Here is a 24,485-nt window from a genome sequence, read left to right on the forward strand (position 1 = left end):
TACTGTGGGGTTGGGCTCCAAATTCCTCAATAGGACACCCATAGCACAAAAGTTAATAACTAGAATCAACAAATGGGACTTACTCAAACTAAAAAGTTTTTTCTCAGCAAAAGAAACAATAAGAGAGGTAAATAGAGAGCCTACATCCTGGGAACAAATCTTTACTCCTCACACTTCAGATAGAGCCCTAATATCCAGAGTATACAAAGAACTCAAAAAATTAGACAATAAGAGAACAAACAACCCAATCAACAAATGGGCCAAGGACCTGAACAGACACTTCTCAGAGGAGGACATACAATCAATCAACAAGGACATGAAAAAATGCTCACCATCTCTAGCAGTCAGAGAAATGCAAATCAAAACCACCCTAAGATACCATCTCACTCCAGTTAGATTGGCAGCCATTATGAAGTCAAACAACAACAAGTGCTGGCGAGGATGTGGGGAAAAGGGTACACTTGTACATTGCTGGTGGGACTGCAAATTGGTGCAGCCAATTTGGAAAGCAGTATGGAGATTTCTTGGAAAGCTGGGAATGGAACCACCATTTGACCCAGCTATTCCCCTTCTCGGTCTATTCCCTAAAGACCTAAAAAGAGCATGCTACAGGGACACTGCTACATCGATGTTCATAGCAGCACAATTCACAAAAGCAAGACTGTGGAACCAAACTAGATGCCCTTCAATAGATGAATGGATAAAAAAATGTGGCATTTATACACAATGGAGTATTACTCTGCATTAAAAAATGACAAAATCATAGAATTTACAGGGAAATGGATGGCATTAGAGCAGATTATGCTAAGTGAAGCTAGCCAATCCCTAAAAAACAAATGCCAAATGTCTTCTTTGATATAAGGAGAGTAACTAAGAACAGAGTAGGGTCGAAGAGCATGAGAAGAAGATTAACATTAAACAGGGATGAGAGGTGGGAGGGAAAGGGAGAGAGAAGGGAAATTGCATGGAAATGGAAGGAGACCCTCAGAGTTATACAAAAGTACATACAAGAGGAAGTGAGGGGAAAGGGAAAAATAATACAAGGGGGACAAATGAATGTCAGTAGAGGGGGCAGAGAGAGAAGAGGGGAGGGGAGGGGAGGGGAGGGGGGATAGTAGAGGATAGGAAAGGCAGCAGAACACAACAGACACTAGTATGGCAATATGTAAATCAATGGATGTGTAACTGATGTGATTTTGCAATCTGTATATGGGGTAAAAATGGGAGCTCATAACCCACTTGAATCAAAGTGTGAAATATGATATATCAAGAACTATGTAATGTTTTGAACAGCCAATAATAAAAAATTTAAAAAAAATAAATAAATTAATTAATTAATTAATTAAAAAGAAAAAAACATTTTGCTAAGAATACTTAAGGATATGAGAAATTGACCTCAATTGTTAAGCATTTGGGGGAATAATAGTTACATATGAGAGAGTGTATGTGGGGGGGTCTTAAGAACAAGTGAAACACCTCCTTTTGTTATAATTTTGCCCTTATTTATGTATCAATGTGACTTGTTAAAAAATCAACACTATAAGACTTCTAGTTTTTGGTTCCCTACATAAGGAGCTTGGAAGTTTCTTCTTTGTCTTAATAGTAAGTAAAATGCTAACCATGCTGAAAAAATTGAGTGATTATTCTAGGATCTATAATAAAGATGAAAACACAGCAATTCTCAGTACCCAAGATTGTAGAGAGTAGAAGGCAAACATAAAATGTCATAGTTTGTTGGGCAGAGATTCACTAGTTGGTATTGCAACTGTCACTAGGGAGGCCTGATGGCTTTGGGAGGGGGGCAGGGGCATGAAGTGTAACTGATCAATTGTTGAAGGCTCAGTATGGACAAGTGTGAGGGTTAAAGTTTTTAGGGGACCTAGCCACAAGGGAGATCTCCACATTTTTGTAAGACTTTGTACCTGAACACAAGGGCAGAAGGTTGTGGCAGAGGAAAGTTGCTTGGCTTAGGACGCCCAGAAGGACACAAAGGACAGGGTCAGGGACAAGAAATTGTCCCCAAAGGCACAACTCCAAAGACCATCTCCCTCCAACGAGGGTCCAACTCCTACAGTTTTCACCGTCTCCCAATAATCCATTCAGATTGTGAATTGACTACTGGGTTATTGATGAGATCAGAGCCTTTAGAACTAACCAATTCCCCCAAGACCCACCTCTAAACATAGCTACATCAGGAATGAAGCCTTTAATACATAAGACTTTGAAGGACATTTCAGATCCAAACAATAACACATCATATCAACAGACTGAAAAAGAAAAAAAACTTATGTTTATTTCAAGAGATGCAGAAATAAACATTTGACAAAATTCATAAACCGTTCATAATTTAAAAGAAATAGTGACTAGGAATTGAGAGAAATTTTTGAAATTCCTCATCTTGATAAAGAAGAGTTATAAAACAGACCATCTTACTTTATGATGAGAAAAATAAAAGTTCTTCCATTAAGATTAGGTACAAAGAAAAGATGTCCACTCTTACCACTCTTTCACCATCACACTGGAAGTTTTGGCTAATACAATAAAACATTAAAATAAAAGATTAGAAAGGAAAAAATAAAACTGTCTTTACTTATAAATAGCATGATAATTTTTGTAGAAAATCTGAAGGAATCAACAACAAAAACTCCTGTAACTAACAAGTGATGATAGCAAGGTTATCAGACACAATTTTGACACTTAAAACTCAACTACTGTCACATAGACCAAAATAAATAAATAAAAGTGGAATTTAAAATTAAAAGCATATTGTTTATATTAGTATTCCCAAACTAAAATGACTAGGTAATCTCTAACAAAATATGTACACCTGATATATGAGGTACCATAAAACCCTGATGTAGAGAGTTCCATGTTCATAGATAGAAACACTCAATATTGTCAAAAGGTCAATTACTCCCTAATGTATTCTATAGATATCATGAAAGTTCAGTTAAATTTTTAGCAAATAATTCTGTAGACTTTTGACAAGCTAATTCTAAAGTATATATGGAAAGGTAAAAGATCCAGATTGTCAACAAAATATTGCAGGAGAAATTATTTGGAAAACAGACATTGCTTAAATTCAAGACTTATCATAAAGATAGAGTGATTGGGCTGGGGCTGGGGCTCAGTGGCAGAGTGCTTGCCTAACATGCCTGAGGCACTGGGTTTGATCCTCAGCACCACATACAAAAAAAAAAACAAATCAAATAAAGGCATTCTGTCCATCTACAACCACAAAAAAAAATGTAAAAAAAATATAGTGATCAAGATAGTGCAGTACTATTAAAGGCACAGATAAATACATGGATGAAAATAATCAATAATTCACATATAGATCCACATGAAGATAGCCAATTGTTCTTTAATGGAGGAGCAAAGATAGTTATTTCAACAAATAGTGCTGCAACAATTGGATATTTATGTACAAAAAATGAATCTAAAAACAGGTTTTATATTCTTTACAAATATGAACTAAAATGAATCAGAAAACAACATGTAAATCATAAAATTTAGAATTCCTGAAAGGTAAAATAGGACAAATCTTGGATGATCTTGGGCATGGTGACGATTTTTCAAATCACACTCACAAAGATACAATCCATGAGGAAATAACTATCAAGTTGGACTTAAAACCTTTTTCTTTCTAAAAGTTAAGTTCAAGAGAATAAGACAAATCATAGACTAGTAGACAGTACCTTCAAAAGACATCTCTGATGAAACATTTATCTGAAATATACAAAGAATTTCCTAAAACTCAACAATAAGGAAACAACCTAATTATAAATTGAACCAAAAACTTTAACAAACACATTACCATAAAAGACTCATAGATATCAAATAAAAATATGAAAAGATGTTTCACATTATGTATTATCAAGGGAATGTAAATGCAAACAATATGCCATTGCATACATACTTAGCCAAAATTCAGAGCACTGACAATAGTGAAACCATGCAGTATAAAAACATTACTGAATGCTTTATGAGACTGTCAAATGGTACAACACACTGGAGGACAGTTTGATTGCCCATATGAAAATGGCTTACAGGGCTGGGATTGTAGCTCAGTTGTAGAGCACTTGCCTAGAATGTGTGAGGCACTGGGTTTGATCTTCAGCACCACAAAGAAATAAATAAAGTATAAAGACCCATGCCCCTTGGTGTGTGTCTGTAATCCCGGTGGCTCTGGAGGCTGAGGCAGGAAGATCACAAGTTCACAGCCAGCCTCATCAACTTAATGAGGCAACTCAGTGAGATACTGTCTCTAAATAAAATTTTTACAAAGAGCTGGGGATGTGGCTCAGTGGTTCAGTGCCCCTGAGTTTAATTCCCAGCACCAAAGAATCAATCAATTATAGGTATTGTGTCCATCTACAACTAATTTTTCTTAAGTTGCATAGAGATATTTGTTAATTCTTTACTTATAATTGTCAACACTTGGAAGCAATGATAATATCATTACTTAGGTGAATGAATAAATGAACCCTGGTAGACCTAGGCTATAGGATATTACTCAACACTAAAAAGCAATAAACTATAAAACCAAGAACAAATGCATAGGAAACTTACATGCATAATTCTAAGTGGAAAAATGCCAACTAAAAAAATAATCTACAAATCTTTTCATCTAAATGAGATTCTTTAAAAAATTTTTTTTGAAGATAGTAAAATGTTCAGTGATTTCTAGGGGTTGAAGTGAGATAAATAGGTCGAAGAGGAATTTTACAGCTATGAAAATTTTCTGTATAATAATGTGATGATGGATATATATCATTATATATTCATCTAAGCCCATAGAATCTACCATATAAAGAATGAACCTTAAGGAAACTGTGCAATTTAGGTGATTATAATATTTCAAATAGGTTCATTGATTACAATAAGTCAAATAGTCTCAGGGGGGATGTTGGAGATCATGCAAGTGTGTGAGTAGAAAGTATATGGATAATAGCTGATCCTTTCTTCTAAGTTTTCTGTAAAACTAAGAAAGCTCTAAAAAAGTCTTTTAAAAATAACATTAAAGTCCCTCAATACAAAAAAAAATGATTGTTTCAAAGGTAATACTTACAACTTCTAAAGCATTTGCTTAGAGCAAAATAATGACTTCACAAGGCTGAAACTGAAGATATATAGATTGAGATCATGAAAACTCAACAGCTACAATTAAGCATAAGTTCATAGATTTTCTTCCCTCCCAATCAAAGACAGACTTCTTTGATCACTGCCCAGCATCAATCTGTGGAGCCATTTCAAAGAGCAAACTCAGTAGGGAAAATTGTTGTGGGTCAGGAGAGAAAGAGTATTAATGTTGGCAAGTTTATGGAGCAATATTCTATGAGGAAGAGTGAGGGGAAATAAAACTTAAAAACATTGCCACTTTTCTATCCATGGAGACTTTATTTACAGAGAATATAGATCTCGTTCTTATTCTTTGATCCTCAACTGACCAACAGAAAGTAGAAATGAGTGTCTTAGTTGTACCTCTATATTCCACAATAAAATTCCCTCAAAATCAAGATATTCTCTGAAATATTAGGAATGATATATTGTTTTATTTATTATTTCCATATATTTCATAGCCATCTGTTTGGGGGTAGGTAGATTTGAATATTTTATTTAGTTAATTATTTTTTCATGGTCTAAAGTATGATATACCTTTATTTAAAGTCACATAGAGATATGGAAGCAGAGCTGGAATTAGAACTGGATTTTCCCCAAATTTTCATTCCATATTTTTAATTGGTGCAGTATAGTTGTACATAAGGATAGGATTTATTGTTACATATTCATACATGCACAAAATATAATAATATAATTTAGTCCAAATCATTCTTCAGTATTTTACTTTCTTTTCCCTCATCCCTCCACTTGGTCCTTTCTTCTGCTCCACCAATATTCCTTTGATTTTCATAATATTTCCCTTTCTTCTTCCAAATTCCACAAATGAGAGAAAATATGACCCTTGACCTTTGAATTTGTCTTATTTCACCTAGCATAATGTTTTCTAGATTCATCTATTTTTCTGCAAAAGACGTATTGACATTCTTCTTTATGGCTGAATAAAACTACATTGTGAATATTCACCACATTTTATTTATTCACTCATCCATTTATAGACATCTAGGCTGTTTCCATAGTTTGACTATTGTGAATTGTGCTGCTATAAACATGGGTATGCATGTATCATTATAGTATGATGATTTAATTTTTCAGGATAAATATCAAGGAGTGGCATAGCAGGGTCATAGTGTGGTTCCAGTACCAATCTTTTGAGTAGTCTTCATATTTATTTCCATAGTGGTTGCACTAATTTACAATTCTATCAAAAGTGTCAAAGTGTTCTTTCTTATCCACATCTTTTCCATCATTTATTAGCATTTGTATTCTTGACGGCTGCCATTCTGACTAGTGTGAGATGAAATCTCAGTGTAGTTTCTTGAATTACTAATGATATAGAACATTTTTGTATACATTTTCTGGCCATTTGAATTTCATCTTTTGAAAAGTGTCTGTTTAGTTCATTTGTTCATTTATTAGTTATTTGGTTTTTCTGGGGTTTAGTTTTTTTTTTTTTTGTTTTTTAAAGATTTTTTTTTTAAGAGAGAGGGAGAGAGAGAGAGAGAGAGAATTTTTAATATTTATTTTTTTAGTTTTCGGGGGACACAACATCCTTATTTGTATGTGGTGCTGAGGATGGAACCCAGGCCGCACACATGCCAGGCAAGCGCGCTACCACTTGAGCCACATCTCCAACCGGGGTTTAGTGGGTTTTTTTTGAGTTTTTTGTATATTTTGGATATTAATCCTCTGTCAGAAGAGTAACTACAAAGATTTTCTCCCATTCTGTAGGTTCTCTCTTCACATTTTTAATTGTTTCCTTTGCTGTGAAGAAGCTTTTTTAATTTTATGCCATCCCATTTATAAACTCAGCATTATTTCCTGAACTTTAGGGATTCCATTAAAAATATTGTTACTTGTACCTATACTTTGGAGTGTTGACCATATATTCTTTTCTAGTAGTTACCTATTTTCTGGTCTAATTTTTAGGCCTTTGTTCCATTTGAGTTGACTTTTGTATAGGGAAAGAGACACTTCTACATATGAATAACCAGTTTTCCCAGCACGATTTATTAAAAAGATTGGCTTTATTCCAATGTATGTCTTTGGAAACTTTGACAAGGATTAGATAATTGTATCAATGTGGGTTTGTCTCTGTCTTTTTTTAAGTTCCATTAGTCTATGTGCTTCTTTTTATGCTAGTATCATGTAGTTTTCATTACTATAGTCTAGTATAATTTGAAGTTAGGTATTATGATACCTCCAGCATTGCCTTTTTGCTTAGAATTTAGCTTTGGCTATTCTGGGTTTTTAATTCTTCCAAATGAATGTTAGGACAGTTTTTTCTAGTTCCTTGAAGAATGTCATTGTTATTTTGATGAGGATTGCATTGCATCTGTATATTGGTTTTGGTGGTATGGCCATTTCAACAATGTCAGTTCTGCCTATCCATGAGCATGGGAGGTCTTTTTTTCATCTTGTGTTTCTTTCAATTTCTGTTTTCAATGTTACATAGTTTTTTGTAGCAGTCTTTCTCCTCCTCCTTGGTTAGATTTATTTTATTTATTTATTTTTGTTGTTGTTTTAGGTATTGTGAGTGGGATTGTTTTCCTGATATTTTTTTTCTCAGAAGATTCATTATTGGTATATAGGAAAGCTGTTGATTTTTTTATGCTAACTTTGTAACCTGATAATTTGTCTAATTTGGTTATTAGTTCTAGCAATCTTTTGGTGGAGCTTTTTTATCTTCTAAGTATAGAATCATATCATCTGAAAACAAAGATGATCTAACTTCTATTCCTAAGCTTATTCATCTTATTTTTTCTCTTGTTTAATTGTTCTGCTAGATATTTTAATAATTTATTAAATAGGAGTGGTGAGAGTGCACATCCTTGGTTCCTTTATGAGGTTGAGGTAGGTTCCTTCTCTTCCTACTTCCATCCATGTTTTTATCAAAAACAGGTAATGAATTTTGTAAAAGGTTTTCTCTGTATCTATTAAGATGACTATGTGATTTTTTTCCTTAATCCTATTTATGTGATGAATTACATTTATTAATTTGCAATGTTAAACCACCCTTGCATCCCTGAAATAAAACTCAGTTGGTCATGATGTACAAAAACATCTTCTTAATATGTTTTTGAACACAATTTGCTAATATTTTATTAAGTATATTTTCATCTAAGTTCCTCAGGGATATTGGCCTCTGGTTCTCCTTCCTTGATGTGTCCTTTTTTGGCTTTGGTATGAGTGTGATACCGGCTTCATAGGACAAAGTTGGAAGTGTTTCATCCTTTTCTATCTAATGGAATAATTTGAGGGACACTGTCATTAGTTCTTTTTCAAAAGTCTGATAGTATTCAGCTGATAATTTATTTGGTCCTGGGCCTTCTCTCTTGCTCTTCTCCTTGGGAGATTTGATAATATTAAAAAGTACTATATCTGCATTCATGATTTGGTCAATTATTATCATACTGTTTCCCTTGTACTCCACTAATGCTTTAAAAACACAGAAATAATAAATTTTGAAGACATGTATACATCAATTACCTTTATTGTACACAAATATTGAAATATAATTCTATACTTTCAAAATGTTTTCAAATATTTGTTGTCTTAAAAATATATTTAAAAATTCATCTACTGAAGGGTATCTAGGTTGGTTCCAAAGTTTAGTTACTGTGATTGTGCTGCTTTAAACATTGATGTGCCTGTGTGTGTACCTGTAGTGTGCTGTTTTTAAGTCCTTTGGGTATAGACTGAGGAGTGGAATAGTTGGGTCAAATGGTATTTCCATTCCCAGATTTCCAAGCAATCTCCATTCTGCTTTCCATATTGGCTGTACTAGTTTTCAGTCCCTCCAGCAATGTATGAGTGTGCCTTGTTCCCCACATCCCCACCAGCAGTTATTGTTGTTTGTGTTCTTATTAGCTGCCATTCTGACTAGAGTGAGATGAAATTTTAGAGTAGTTTTGATTTGCATTTCTCTAATTGCTAGAGATGTTGAACAAGAAAATGTGGTATATATACATAATAGAATATTACTCAGCAATAAAAGAGAATAAAATCATGACATTTGCAGGGAAATGGATGGAGGAGGAGAATATAATGCTGAGTGAAGTTAGCCAATACCCCTAAACCAAATGCAAAATGTTTTCTCTGATATAAGGAGGCTGATTTATAGTGGCATTGAAAGGGGGAGTATGGGAGAATTAGATTAACTCTAGATAGAGCAAAGGGGTGGGAGGAAAAGGGAGGAGACATGGGGGTAAAAAAGATGGTGAATCGAGATGTATATCATTACCCTAAGTACATATATGAAGACACAAATAGTGTGAATATACTTTATATATAACCAGAGATATGAAAAATTGTGCTCCATATGTGTAATATGAATTGTAATATATTCTGCTGTCATATATAACAAATTAGAATAAAAATAAATAAATAAACATAGAAAGTAAAAATACATATTTAAATAGATTCAATACAGGACGAAGATATAATTGTAAATATGTGCATACCTTATAACAGATCATCAATATACATGAAGCAAAAACTAACAACTGAAGATAAAAGTAGTAGCTAGAGATACCATTATCCTGCTGTCAGTGGTGGGATTGGACAATCAGACAAAAGATAAGTAAAGTAGAACAACCTTTAAAAACAGTTATATTTAACATACATACACAAAACACTATCAAAAATAATAGAATATATATTTTTCTCAAGTGCATATAGAATATTTTCCAAGATAAACCACGTTTTAGTCCACAAAGTGTTCTCAAAAGACTTAGATAGATATTATCCATAGATAAAATTATGAAGAAAATATTGATAAGTTGGAGGAGATTCAAATAACGGACAAATATGTAATTTTATGCTTAGAAAAGCCAACATTTTAAGAGTTTAATTTTACCAAAATTATTTGAAAAATGAACAAAATTCCAATCGAAATTTTTATTTTACATAAAATTCTAACTTTACAAATACTAGCAACTGTCAGTCTGATTCTCAAATTTACATAGAAATGCAATGACTCAGAATAACCAAAGAAATTTTAAAACATAATACAATTCTACTACCTGAATCAAGTCTTTTTATGAAGCTTCAGTAATTAGTATTCTATAGATGAATGATGGACATATGGTCATTGGAACACATTAAAGGGTCTAGAAAGAGATACAGATAAATCTGATTAATTAATTTTTGGCAAAGAGGCCTAGACCAACATTAAGATTAGAGGTCAAAGTGAAAATAGACAAAAGAAAAAAATAAAGATATATGAATACCCAGTAAGTACATTTTTAAAAGATTAGATGTTATTATGTAACCCCAATGATGTAGGATGTAGAATGGCACAATTAAAAACATTGATAGAGCAAAGGTTGGAGAGGAGGCAGATCAATTAGAAATTGTTTATAATACTTTATTAACCATTCTCCAGAAATGTAAAACAAAGAAACAACAACAACAACAACAACAACAAAAAAAAAAACCCTAGTATTTGGCTCATCCATTTCTCTTTCATCACTTACTTACTGGGACTCTATTTTGATTATTTTTTAGATTCTTAAAATCTTGTTATGTCCATGATATTACATATGACATTTTCAGGATATAGAATGGCTATGGCATAACTTCAAAGACTGGAGTGTAATTTTCCTTTGTGTGATTCTTTTTTGTTGATTAAGGTGGGACATGCAGATATTACTGATTCCATATTTATTTCAATATTTTGTATTCTTTTAGGTTCCAGGAGCAAAGACAATTGTGGCAATGTCTAATTAGAGAGCACAAATATTATCCTTGACTCTAGCTTGCATAAAAATACCAGGTACAATCCAGCATCAGGAGTTCTTGGTAGTGCCTCAGCAACTCTAGTAGCTATTTTCCTTCTGCATTGATTCAACTATTTTCTTACTAAAATTTGTGTTTTTAAGATTGAACCACATAAAACTGTTAATATTTTATTACTATATTTGACCCACAAATTGTTTCATGTATTTCAGCAAAATATTACCCTTATTGCTAGTAACTTCCTTTTCTCTCTGCTTTATAATTTCCTTTTACTCATTAGTCACACTGTCTTTCAACTTGTATTTCCTTAAAGCTTCTACTTGCTAATTTTTGTGTGTCATATGACTTTGGGATGTCAACTGTTTGTTTCTGTTTTCTCATTAATTAGATAAATTGAGATGGGTGTCCGATGGACTGATCAGTCACCACTAAGAGCAGTACACATACTCTTCTCTTCATCCATGTTCCTTCTCCAGTCTAGAGCTGGTGCCTTGTTCCATTCCTGTTTACATGGCACAAAACTTTATCACTCTATGAGGCATAAATAGCTATCATGGGAAACACTGAAAGTAGTAGGCATTAGAGATGATCAATACAGTTATTCCTTCTCCTTTAAGTTCTTTTTGGACTGGGAGAAATATATATACTAACTTCTCAAGTATTCAAAGCACATTTCTCTAGAGTCAGTCTTATTGCTTTGATTTCCCCCATCTATAAATTAATGAGGTACATACTCAAATGACCTTACTAAAACCACGTGCGAAAATGAATCTCTGAAACCCAATAGGATGCACAATTAATTATAATTAATTTATCTCTAAACTCACCAGTGTAATATATTTTGAAAGTGACTTACACAGATCTTTTTTTATGTTCTTCTTCCAAAAATGGTGTTTCCCTGTGTTTTAAACCCAATCATAAGCAGAGGCCTATATATGATCAATATAAATTTAAAGAAACTTTGAAAGATATATTCAAATAAAGCAGTTTAGAATGCCCGTCAGCTTTTCTTTGCTTTAACACAAACAATAAGGTCAAGCTGTCTACAACTGAACCATGTCTAAGTAAGTCTGGCTCCTTCTTTCATTGTTACTGCTTGGCAGGCCAGAAGGCCTCAAGGTCAGGTCAAGGCCAAGGCTTTCCAAAGTATGATGAAGTCTGAAGTCCAGCCTTCCCTTGCTCCCTTCTAGATTATTAAAGTTTTTTTTTTTTTCAATGTATCCAGATGGACTTTTTTATATCCTGTACACAAGAATAAGTTTGGATTCAATTTTCAAGATGAATCCAAGTTTAACCTCTCAGTGTTACAGAATCTTTCCAAGGAAACATTATTTTATTTTCTAACCATTCTTGTGCATTTGAAATGTCCAAACAATTATATTTTACTTTAAAAATGATTGCTTCATACAACCTTCCTTCTATGACATTAATATTTCACATACAAGGACAGAATTGTGCATGAATTATAGCTCAAACTTATTTAAAATTAAAGCACAAGTCAATTAGAAGAATATATTTTATATGAAAAACATGCAGAGGCAGTTGGGGAAAAAAAAATCCTAGTACTTTTTCCTTTATGACTAAGCAAGGAGTGAATAGATGTCTTTTTTTTTTTTTTCCTGAATCCAGTTTTACAGTGGGGCACTCTTGTGATGTGCTCCATCTGTAAATCAGTACACTGGAACTGTCTCTTGGTTTGATAAACAGAAAGTACCATGCAGTTTCAAATGCTAATTAAAAGTTGACCATGCTTTGTTTCACTGTGTTCATGACTGAATAATGGAATTAAGATTGGTTCTGTAGGTGAAGAACACCAAAGCTTAAGTGACTATCTAGAGTATCCAGATAAGGGGAGGAGGGCAGCAGATCTGAAATGAGGCTGTCCGGCTCCCTATCTAACTCTCTTGTTCAGTGGGACTTCATCAGCATAAAGAAGAAAACCTCTTTCCAAAGAAACCTCATGAACTGCATCTAATTAGGGTGTACAGGAGATAAAGATTTACTTCTTTCTTGTCTAAATGGCAGATTTGTGCAAAATCCCAGGTTAGAGTTAAAAGGGAAACATCTTGAATATTTAACATCCTGGTTATAGCTGTTATATTCTGTGTCTTTTATTCACTCTTTAAAAATGCAAAATGATACTTTGGGAAAATTCAATGTGAGGAGATATGATGGAGGGATGTTAGGTGGGCTGACATACAAATGAACAAAAAAACCCCCAAAAGACTGGAATAAGCTAAGCAGTTCACTTAAAAAGGTAAAATTGGGGGGGAAATAGATTTACTTTATTTTTTTTTCACTCCATGTTTGTTAATTTACAATTCAGACCAGTCACAGGACCTGGGCTGATGTGTTATTGTTTAAATTGTTTGTTAGAACATATTAATTGTAGAAATGAGAACTGAAGAGGGCATCAACATTGCTTACTTTCAAATTTGTCATGTTATTATGTAAACTCAGTATGCTAATACTTCCACTGAGATTTGGATTTTAGACTTTATTACTAATAGTACATTGAAAGACAGTGTTCTTCAATAAAATAATTTAATAACAGAAACTAGGTAGTAGAAGTATCAGAGGGCAGAGGACTTCCTGCCAAAACACTAAGTCTACAAGGAGATTCACTCTCCAGAATGACAGAGCCCCTCATTTTTGGATTGACACACATTCATTAAAAAATAAATTACAGTTCCCATCTGGTCTGACTCATTTGATGGGAACAAAAAGTTCTTCTGGAAGTAGAAATAGGGAGAAATGGAGCTGAAAATGAAGGGACACATGGATTGGCCTTGTGTAACTTTTCCAGATCTCAGAAACACAAATAAAACTTGATATATAATTTGAATATTCTGAGTATGAAATCAAGTTCACTTGTGCTCTAAGATATTTATGGCCCTGAATTACCGCATAGATCAACTGAATTTTCAGTCAAACAACTACCTCTCAATCAATCTTTTTGAAACTACCTTCAGGTGTTAAATTATTAAAGAAATAAAAGTGTGCTGCATCCACTCTGATTTACTTTTGTCAAAGCTGTGGTGTAATCCACAAAAGTTTAATTAAAATGTAAATTATTTTAGTAGGGCACTTGAAAGTAGTATTGAACTTCTTCTTTTCTGTAAGTCATGTGTAGGTTTAATATTTATGGAACAGAGGAGGTCATGGAGAATTAAAAAATATATATATATATATATATATTTCGTAATCATAGCCAGCACAAAATACTATAAATCAAGTTTTACCTATTACTCTTTTGGCCAGGAAAAAATTATCTTAATTTTTATAATTCAGACAATCACATTTCTCATTCACTTCTTAAGTTCTTAAATTACTTTCTATTCCCATATTAATCTCTTTGGCCTGTTAGACTGATAAAATATACTTGTCTTAGCAGATTTATATAAATTATTTCCTGCGTTTTTTAAATGCTTCATGTAGAAATTAAGTTTTCAAAAACATATCAAAATATCATGAATTAAATTAATAGATGAGTTTAGTATATAGAAAGTGAATTATAGTAACTTTATACTTAAAACTACCTTGATTGTTCTTATGGGGAGTCTTCAAATGGGATGTTAAAGCAAGGTTTTCCAATGAGTTGATGTTTTTAATTCTCTCTGTCCTCATATTTCAATTGAAAAAGTTCATGAATGATAAGCCAAAGAGGTTTGCCAGATCTGACAATGTATTTTTTCTTTCATAGATGGACTAGGAAAGAAATTATTTATTTGCATTGTTCATTCTTTCAAACCCTTTTTTTCCTGAGAAAGACCATATAGGATAAGTGAAAGGAAGTCTGTATGTGGTATACACAGACAAAAGTGGTCAATATACTCAAATTATCTTACAAATGCAATTTTATCTAAATATAGTTTTTTTTACTCTGCTCTCAATTTGAAAAACAGACTTCAACTTGTTTTGAATTAGCACTAAATCTTAGGGGGTGTGGTGGTAATCTCAAGATGTCAAATAATCTTTTACTCTGAGAATCAAACATCTTATCACAAGACATAAGAGCCAAGCTATAATCAATCAAGAAAATATCCTTATTTAATTTTGGATCCAGGCTATCCTCACTATAGCAAGCCAATACTTTCTTCCAAGGAACTACTAAGATACAAGAGACCTGATGTTTTATAACATGGCTACAAGTCTATATGTAGAGTTGATGATTCACAAAGCATTACTGTTCTCTTAAGTCAGAGTTTTTGAAACGGACTCAAAGAAGAATGTGCTTACAGATGTTTGGCTGGCTGCTTAGTCAGGGTTTTCTAGGGATAATATTCTTAACTCAGTATTACCAACCAAAGTCCTAGTCCTCTACTCAAGACATTTAGAAACTCAATATGATCAGTACATTCTGAAATAATCAGTCTCTCAGACACTGGTTTATGTGTACCCAACTCGTAAGGATGTTATGATTTATAGTGGGTGTCTGTGTTTCAGGCATTCTGAATTTCATCCTGGCAAACACTGTCTCAACTCACAGCTTTTATATGGTATTCTCCTATCTCTGAAATGCTGTCTTCAGATTTATGCTTCACTCAGACTCAGGTAGAACATCCCTGCCTCAGAGAAGCTTTCCCTGACTACTCTCTTCAGAATAAACTCTCATTGGCTTTCTCTATTCTTTCAACTTACTTTATTTTCCCTTAAATCATTGAATGCTACCTGAAATTCTATTATCTATTATGCTTTTATAGCTAGTTTTCCTCTTTCTGCCAAAAGTATGTAAGCCCCAGGGGGCAGTCTTGGTTTTCTTCATTACTGCTCCCAGCAAAAATCTGGTGCTTAAAATATTTATATGCAGGGAGAATAGGAAAGCAACAGTGGCATAATGTTTGAATTTTCCTGATTCAACCCATAAAACAAGACAGCCACGAAGATAACAAAACACAAACTTTCACACACTATCTATTATACAAGTAGGACAAAAAGAGATTCCCCTGCAAATTTCATTTCAAAAAAAAAAATATGATCTGCCCTATGGCTGCACAAGACCCATGCAGTACCAGTAGCTGCTTACAGTAGCAGAGGGCAGGAAGGCAAAGGGTCTTCTATCAACCCTGAACACCAGAAAACCCAGTATTTGCCAACAGGTCCTTCCTACCAAAAGGAGGAGGACTCCATTTGCAAAGTATGGTTGAATGATCTGAAACTAGCATTCAAAACTTAGAGAACCACAGGTAGCAACATAAAGAGGCCCTAAGCAACTCAGTGAGACCCTGTCTCTAAATAAAATACAGACAAAATAAAAGTGTGTATGGAGGGTGAGATGTTTCTCAGTGGTTAAACATCACTGGGCTCAATCCCTGGTACCAAAAAAAAAAAAAAAAAAAAAAAAAAATCAAGAAAAGCCACTGCATTCTCCAGTGCAAAAAGACCTCAGAAAGATCAAGCCATCTGAGCCAAATGAAGACCAATAAATAATCAGGTTTTGTCAACATGAAGTCCCACTGAGAACAAACTGCTGGAAATAACCAAACTGAACTAGAAAAGAAAACAGAAATAATTGAAAGAAAAAGTTCATATGAAAGTGGGTAAGGAAACCAATAAAGAAAATTTAAGAAGATACTTCAAATAATGGAAAAGTAGCTTTAGAGCCCATGGCTAGAATACTGTTCAATCTCTTTTATGAGATTCCAGGAAAACGTGTAAATATGAGCAATGTGGGGTTGCAATTCATTTCACATATGAAGTTATTATAACATACCAGTACAATAAAATATTATCTCTACAAATGATAAAAAGATTGTCAGAAAGACTTGCCTGAAAAACACAGGAAAGCAGTAGTCAAATTTAAAATGATGTAAAGAAATTAAGACAACTAATTACTTCTGTTGTGAAAGAATATAAATAAGAAGTGGAGAGGCAAAGGAGGCTGAGGCAGGAAGTTTGAGATTTCAAAGCCAGCCTCACCAATTTAGCAAGGCCCTAAGCAACTCACTGAGACCCTGTTTCTAAATCAAATACAAAAAAGGGATGTGGATGTGGTTCAGTGTGTAAGTGCCCCTGGGTTCAATCCCTGGTAGAAGAAAAAAAAAAAGTGGAAAATTAGATATGATATCACTGAATTAAATATTAAATTTAAAAAGAATTTCACAAATTTTAGGAGAAAAGAAAAAATAACCTGTCAATAGAAGAAAAATAAAAGTAAATACATGTCATGAATAACGCTATAAGGTAAGGATAATTCTAAAATAAAGGGGAACGAAGAAAAGAAAGGGAAAAAGGAAGAGAAACAGGAGAAAATCTATCTAGAAAATAACACACTTGCAAATAGATATCCCCAAATATAAATTTAAGGTCATATAAGTACAAAAAACAATATAATCATAAAAATTACTTGAAATGAAAAAATTCTTTGAAATATGCCAAGAATAAAATACAATTCAATAAATATGTAATATGGGTTGCCATTTATTTACTAAAGACACTGAACCTATATTGAAAACTTTTTCACAAAGAAAGCATTGTGAATTCTAGCAAACATTTGAGAAGAAAATCTTAACAGTTTTATAGAATATTCTCTGGATATTTGAAGAAGAAATAATTTTAAACATTAAATTGGAGTAGGCATATGAAGACAAAGTCAGTAAAAGACATTGTAAGAAAAGAAAATACATACCAACAACCTTTATGAAAAAAAAGATGCAAAAAATTCTAAACAGAACATTAATCAAATCAATCCAGTACATAAAAATTATGACATATCATGATCAACTTAGGTTCATGCCAAGAATGAAAACTCTTCTAAGATTTGAAGATCAATTAGTGCAATTCATCATATTAACACATTCAGAAAGAAAAAAAAAAACTATATAAATTCTTAGAAACATTTCATTAAATCCAGTATCTATTTTTGATCAAACTCTCAGCAAGCTGGATTGAACGGAATTTCCTCAACCTGATAAAAGGCATCTATGTAAAACATAGAGTTGCTATCAAATTTAAAGGTTTTTTTTTAAAAATGAGCAGTTTTACTCCTAACAAAAGAATAAGACAAGAATCTCTTTTCGGACAAGTTTTATACAAAATAGTCCTGAAGGGGAGATTAAGAGAAAGACAGTCAAAGAGAAAAATAAATATATTCATGATAGAAAAGAAGTGAAGTGTTTATATTTATAAACTATATGTCCATCTATGTAGGAAATTTGATGCAATCTACAACAACAACAATTTAGTCACATTGTAGAGGTGTGTGTGTGTATGTGTGCATCTAAAACCCCGCAAATATGCTATATTTTTATTTAACAACAGCAACAAATTGAAATAAATAAGTAAAAGGATGAAATAATTAGAAAATTTTTCACTAAAAAGCCAAGGCATTCACATTGAAAACTACACAACACTGAAACTTTAAGGAAGAGCTACATAAATCTAGAGAGATATCTTGTTTTTTTTTTAAATTTTTTATTGTTGGTTGTTCAAAACATTACATAGTTCTTGATATATCATATTTCACACTTTGATTCAAGTGGGTTATGAACTCCCATTTTTACCCTGCATACAGATTGCAGAATCACATCAGTTACACATCCATTGATTCACATATTGCCATACTAGTGTCTGTTGTGTTCTGCTGACTTTCCTATCCTCTACTATCCCCCCTCCCCTCCCCTCCCCTCCCCTCCCCTCCCCTCTTCTCTCTCTGCCCCCTCTACTGACATTCATTTGTCCCCCTTGTATTATTTTTCCCTTTCCCCTCACTTCCTCTTGTATGTACTTTTGTATAACTCTGAGGGTCTCCTTCCATTTCCATGCAATTTCCCTTCTCTCTCCCTTTCCCTCCCACCTCTCATCCCTGTTTAATGTTAATCTTCTTCTCCTGCTCTTCGACCCTACTCTGTTCTTAGTTACTCTCCTTATATCAAAGAAGACATTCGGCATTTGTTTTTTAGGGATTGGCTAGCTTCACTTAGCATAATCTGCTCTAATGCCATCCATTTCCCTGTAAATTCTATGATTTTGTCATTTTTTAATGCAGAGTAATACTCCATTGTGTATAAATGCCACATTTTTTTATCCATTCGTCTATTGAAGGGCATCTAGGTTGGTTCCACAGTCTTGCTATTGTGAATTCTGCTGCTATGAACATCGATGTAGCAGTGTCCCTGTAGCATGCTCTTTTTAGGTCTTTAGGGAATAGACCGAGAAGGGGAATAGCTGGGTCAAATGGTAGTTCCATTCCCAGCTTTCCAAGAAATCTCCATACTGCTTTCCAAATTGGCTGCACCAATTTGCAGTCCCACCAGCAATGTACAAGTGTACCCTTTTCCCCACATCCTCGCCAGCACTTGTTGTTGTTTGACTTCATAATGGCTGCCAATCTAACTGGAGTGAGATGGTATCTTAGGGTGGTTTTGATTTGCATTTCTCTGACTGCTAGAGATGGTGAGCATTTTTTCATGTACTTGTTGATTGATTGTATGTCCTCCTCTGAGAAGTGTCTGTTCAGGTCCTTGGCCCATTTGTTGATTGGGTTGTTTGTTCTCTTATTGTCTAATTTTTTGAGTTCTTTGTATACTCTGGATATTAGGGCTCTATCTGAAGTGTGAGGAGTAAAGATTTGTTCCCAAGATGTAGGCTCTCTATTTACCTCTCTTATTGTTTCTTTTGCTGAGAAAAAACTTTTTAGTTTGAGTAAGTCCCATTTGTTGATTCTAGTTATTAACTTTTGTGCTATGGGTGTCCTATTGAGGAATTTGGAGCCCAACCCCACAGTATGTAGATCGTAGCCAACTTTTTCTTCTATCAGATGGCGTGTCTCTGATTTGATATCAAGCTCCTTGATCCATTTTGAATTAACTTTTGTGCATGGCGAGAGAAAGGGATTCAGTTTCATTTTGTTGCATATGGATTTCCAGTTTTCCCAGCACCATTTGTTGAAGATGCTATCCTTCCTCCATTGCATGCTTTTAGCCCCTTTATCAAATATAAGATAGTTGTAGTTTTGTGGATTGGTTTCTGTGTCCTCTATTCTGTACCATTGGTCCACCCGCCTGTTTTGGTACCAGTACCATGCTGTTTTTGTTACTATTGCTCTGTAGTATAGTTTGAAGTCTGGTATCGCTATACCGCCTGATTCACACTTCCTGCTTAGCATTGTTTTTGCTATTCTGGGTCTTTTATTTTTCCATATGAATTTCATGATTGCTTTCTCTATTTCTACTAGAAATGCCGTTGGGATTTTGATTGGCATTGCATTAAACCTATAGAGAACTTTTGGTAATATCGCCATTTTGATGATGTTAGTTCTGCCTATCCATGAACAGGGTATATTTTTCCATCTTCTAAGATCTTCTTCTATTTCTCTCTTTAGGGTTCTGTAGTTTTCATTGTATAAGTCTTTCACCTCTTTTGTTAGGTTGATTCCCAAGTATTTTATTTTTTTTTGAAGATATTGTGAATGGAGTGGTTGTCCTCATTTCCATTTCAGAGGATTTGTCGCTGATATACAGGAATGCCTTTGATTTATGTGTGTTGATTTTATATCCTGCCACTTTGCTGAATTCATTTATTAGCTCTAATAGTTTCTTTGTAGACCCTTTTGGGTCTGCTAGGTATAGAATCATGTCACCTGCAAATAGTGATAATTTAAGTTCTTCTTTTCCTATTTTGATGCCTTTAATTTCTTTCGTCTGTCTAATTGCTCTGGCCAGTGTTTCGAGAACTATGTTGAACAGAAGTGGTGAGAGAGGGCATCCCTGTCTTGTTCCAGATTTTAGAGGGAATGCCTTCAATTTTTCTCCATTCAGAATGATGCTAGCCTGAGGCTTAGCATAGATTGCTTTTACAATATTGAGGTATGTTCCTGTTATCCCTAGTTTTTCTAGAGTTTTGAACATAAAGGGATGCTGTACTTTGTCGAATGCTTTTTCCGCATCTATCGAGATGATCATATGGTTCTTATTTTTAAGTCTATTGATGTGGTGAATAACATTTATTGATTTCCGTATATTGAACCAGCCTTGCATCCCAGGGATGAATCCTACTTGATCATGGTGCACAATTTTTTTGATAAGTTTTTGTATCCGATTCGCCAGAATTTTATTGAGGATTTTTGCATCTAGGTTCATTAGAGATATTGGTCTGTAGTTTTCTTTCTTTGAAGTGTCTTTGTCTGGTTTAGGTATCAGGGTGATGTTGGCCTTGTAGAATGAATTTGGAAGTTCTCCCTCCTTTTCTATTTCCTGAAGTAGCTTGAAAAGTATTGGTATTAGTTCCTCTTTAAAGGTTTTGTAAAACTCTGCTGTATACCCATCCAGTCCTGGACTTTTCTTAGTTGGTAGTCTTTTGATGGTTTCTTCTATTTCCTCAATTGATATTGGTCTGTTTAGGTTGTCTATATCCTCCTGACTCAATCTGGGCAGATCATATGACTTAAGAAATTTATCGATGCCTTCACTATCTTCTAATTTATTGGAGTATAAGGATTCAAAATAATTTTTGATTATCTTCTGTATATCTGAAGTGTCTGTTGTGATATTGCCTTTTTCATCCCGTATGCTAGTAATTTGAGTTCTCTCTCTTCTTCTCTTCACTAGCATCGCTAAGGGTCTGTCGATTTTGTTTATTTTTTCAAAGAACCAACTTTTAGTTTTGTCAATTTTTTCAATTGTTTCTTTTGTTTCAATTTCATTAATTTCAGCTCTGATTTTAATTATTTCTTGCCTTCTACTTCTTTTGCTGTTGTTTTGCTCTTCTTTTTCTAGGATTTTGAGATGAAGTATGAGATCATTTATTTGTTGGTTTTTTCTTTTTTTAAGGAATGAACTCCACACAATGAATTTTCCTCTTAGAACTGCTTTCAATGTGTCCCATAGATTCCGATATGATGTGTCTGTGATTCCATTTATCTCTAAGAATTTTTTAATTTCCTCCTTGATGTCTTCTATAACCCATTGATCATTCAGTAACCTATTGTTCATTCTCCAAGTGATGTATGCTTTTTCCTTCCTTCTTTTATCATTGATTTTCAGTTTCATTCCATTATGATCAGATAAGATGCATGGTATTATCTCTACTCCTTTATATTGTCTAAGAGTTGCCCTGTGACATAATATGTGATCTATTTTTGAGAAGGATCCATGTGCTGCTGAGAAAAAAGTGTAACTGCTTGATATTGGGTAGTATATTCTATATATGTCAATTAAGTCTAGGTTATTAATTGTGTTATTGAGTTCTATAGTTTCCTTATTCAACTTTTGTTTGGAAGATCTGTCCATTGGTGAGAGAGGTGTGTTGAAGTCTCCCATGATTATTGTATGGTGGTCTATTAGACTCTTGAACTTGAGAAGAGTTTGTTTGATGAACATAGCTGCACCATTGTTAGGGGCATATATATTTATGATTGTTATGTGTTGTTGGTGTATGGTTCCCTTGAGCAGTATGTAGTGTCCCTCTTTATCCCTTTTGATTAACTTGGGCTTGAAATCTATTTTATTTGATATGAGTATGAACACACCTGCTTGTTTCCGAAGTCCATATGAGTGATATGATTTTTCCCAACCTTCAGCCTATGTATGTGTTTTCCTATCAAATGCGTCTCCTGTAGGCAGCATATTGTTTTGTGATCCATTCTACTAGCCTGTGTCTCTTAATTGGTGAGTTTAAGCCATTAACAATTAGGGTTATTATTGAGATATGGGTTGTTCTTCCAGCCATATTTGTTTATTTATGTTACTAAACATGGTTTGTTTTCCTCTTTGATTATTTTCCCCCCCTTTACTGTCCTACCTCCCACTGTTGGTTTTCATTGTTATTTTCCATTTCCTCTTCCTGTAATGTTTTGCCAAGGATGTTTTGAAGAGATGGTTTACTAGCTGCAAATTCTTTTAACTTTTGTTTATCGTGGAAGGTTTTAATTTCATCTTCCATCCTGAAGCTTAATTTCGCTGGAAACACAATTCTTGGTTGGAACCCATTTTCTTTCAGTGTTTGAAATATGTTATTCCAGGATCTTCTAGCTTTCAGAGTCTGTGTTGAAAGATCAGCTGTTATGCTGATTGGCTTACCCCTAAATGTAATCTGCTTCCTTTCTCTTGTAGCTTTTAAAATTCTCTCCTTATTCTGTATGTTGGGCATCTTCATTATAATGTGTCTAGGTGTGGGTCTCTTATGATTTTGCACATTCGGCGTCCTGTAGGCTTCTAGGATTTGGGATTCTGTCTCATTCTTCAAGTCTGGGAAGTTTTCTCGTATTATTTCATTGAATAGATTGCTCATTCCTTTGGTTTGAAACTCTGTCCCTTCCTGTATCCCAATGACTCTTAAATTTGGTCTCTTGATGTTATCCCATATTTCTTGGATGTTCTGCTCATGGTTTCTTAACAGTTTTGCTGAGCTGTCTATGTTCTTTTCAAGTTGAAATACTTTATCTTCATTGTCTGATGTTCTATCTTCTAAGTGTTCTACTCTGCTGGTAGTATTCTCCATTGAGTTTTTAAGTTGGTTTATTGCTTCCTGCATTTCTAGGATTTCTGTTTGTTTGTTTTTTATAACCTCTATCTCCCTGTACAGTTGATCTTTTGCTTCTTGGATTTGTTTATGTAATTCATTGTTGAAGTGATCTTTCATTGTCTGATTTTGCTGTCTGATGTCTTCCTTGAGACTCCAGATCATCTGAAGCATGTATATCCTGAATTCTTTATCTGACATTCCATCTGCTGCAGCTATTACCTCTTCTAACGTTGAGTTGACCTGCATTGCTTGTGGTCCTTTCTTTCCTTGTCTCTTCATACTGTTTGCGTTCCTTTCTACTTGGTGAAAAGGTTGTGCTATTGAATTTTCCCCCTATATTTTTATATTGGTCTTGTGTAGTTGCAAAGTCTCCCTCGCAGGCGCGGGGGGCGGCTCTGCCCCTCCTCCAATTGGGGCAATGTGCCTACCACGCTGGCAGGCCGCTGGGCCTGCTCTGCCGGTCGGTAGCAGGTCCGCCTACCTTGCAGGCGCGGGCAGTGGCTCTGTCCCTCTGCGGGCCGCTAGGCTTGTTCTGTTGGTGGTCGCAGTTCTGCCTACTTTGCAGGCGCAGGCAGCGGCACTGTCCCTCTGCAGGCCTCTGGGGCTGTTCTGCCGGTGGGTCGCAGGTCCGCCTACCTTGCAGGCGTGGGGGGGTGGCGGCTCTACCCTTCCTCAGGCCACTGGGCCTGTTCTGTCTGTCGGTTGCAGGTCTGGCCTGTTCTGTTGGTGGTCACAGTTCCGTCTACCTTGCAGGCACGGGGGGCGGGGGCGGCTCTACCTCTCAGCAGGCCGCTGCGCCTGTTCTGCCGGTGGGTCGCAGGCCCGCCTACCTTGTAGGAGTGGTTGGCAGCTCTGCCCCTCCGCGGGCCACTGGGCCTTTTCTGTTGGTGGTCACAGTTCCGCCTACCTGGCAGGCGCGGGGGGTGGGGGGCGGCTCTGCCCCTCAGCAGGCCGCTGGGCCTGTTCTGTGGGTGGTCACAGTTCCGTCTACCTTGCCGGCGCAGGGGGAGGGGGCGGCTCTGCCTCTCAGCAGGCCGCTGCTCCTCTTCTGCCTGTGGGTCGCAGGCCCGCCTACCTTGCAGGAGTGATTGGAAGCTCTGCCCCTCCGTGGGCCACTGGGCCTTTTCTGTCGGTCGAGATATCTTGTTTATGAGACTAAAATC

The sequence above is a fragment of the Marmota flaviventris genome, chromosome 6 (genome assembly GCF_047511675.1).
Source record: "Marmota flaviventris isolate mMarFla1 chromosome 6, mMarFla1.hap1, whole genome shotgun sequence".
Lineage (NCBI taxonomy): Eukaryota > Metazoa > Chordata > Mammalia > Rodentia > Sciuridae > Marmota > Marmota flaviventris.